The following is a 966-nucleotide window of genomic DNA, read 5'->3' on the forward strand; positions in this document are numbered from 1 at the left end:
CTTTTTTGATGACTATAGCTTTGTAGTATACTCTGAAGTCAGGGATTCTGATTCCTCCAACTTCACTTTTCTTTCTCAAGATAGCTTTGGCTATTCTGGGTATTTTGTTTTTCTATACAAATTTTAAGATTTTTTGTTCTAATTCTGTGAAAAATGCCATTGGTAATTTGATAGGGATTGAATTGAATCTGTAGATTGCCTTGGGTACTTTAGTCATTTTGACAATATTGATTCTTCTAATCCAAGAACATCATTCTCTTATTTTTCATTACTTTCTCTTTTCTCTTCAAATATCTATTTATTTTCTACAGAGTGCCAGATATTGCATATGAAATTTTTTTAAAAATATGGAACGCTTCATGAATTTGCATCTCTTTCTTGCACAGGGGCCATGCTAACCTTCTCTGTATCATTCCAATTTTAATATATGTGCACAGAAGCAAGCACAAAAAAAATTTTAATTAAAGTGAGGCCTAGGATTATGATAGAAAGTCTCTCTTTGAGAGTTTTCATTTGCTCTGCCAGACTACTGTGGCACTAACAATTTTGTTTCACCTTAAGCCAATCAGGGAGTACATGATTCAAATCTAGACTTCAAGGACTTCTGGTATTGGCTAAAATGAATAAACTTGCTATCACTTTCTCAAAACTCATGTAACAATCATTACAGTGGTGAATTTCCTGGGTTTTGTTTTTCTACCCATATCTCCTAACTCAGACTGTAGGGCAACCCAAATCCCAGAACTTCACAGCAGGTATGAACAGAAAAACTCCAATAGAAACTTTCTTTTTCTAGTTAGAAGACCAGGTAAGGGGCCCTGCAGGATTGTAAATGTACAGGTAATCCCCCCTTTTTTCTTTTACTAATCTCCTGACCCTGCCCTGTGGCAAGTCATGAAGCTGCACTCTTGCAACAGAGCAGCAGTCATGATCTTGCAGGCACCTACAATTCAGAGAAAGTCTTTT

General features: G+C 35.9%; 1 non-coding gene across 1 annotated transcript; it reads right to left on the reverse strand.

Annotated features, from left to right (window-relative positions):
* Positions 1 to 341: 341 nt before the first annotated feature.
* LOC132494552 (U6 spliceosomal RNA) lies at positions 342 to 447 on the reverse strand. Its single transcript, XR_009533128.1, has one exon. It is a non-coding gene; the product is annotated as a U6 spliceosomal RNA (small nuclear RNA).
* Positions 448 to 966: the final 519 nt, after the last annotated feature.

The sequence above is a fragment of the Mesoplodon densirostris genome, chromosome 7, assembly GCF_025265405.1.
Source record: "Mesoplodon densirostris isolate mMesDen1 chromosome 7, mMesDen1 primary haplotype, whole genome shotgun sequence".
In the NCBI taxonomy this organism is placed as follows: domain Eukaryota; kingdom Metazoa; phylum Chordata; class Mammalia; order Artiodactyla; family Ziphiidae; genus Mesoplodon; species Mesoplodon densirostris.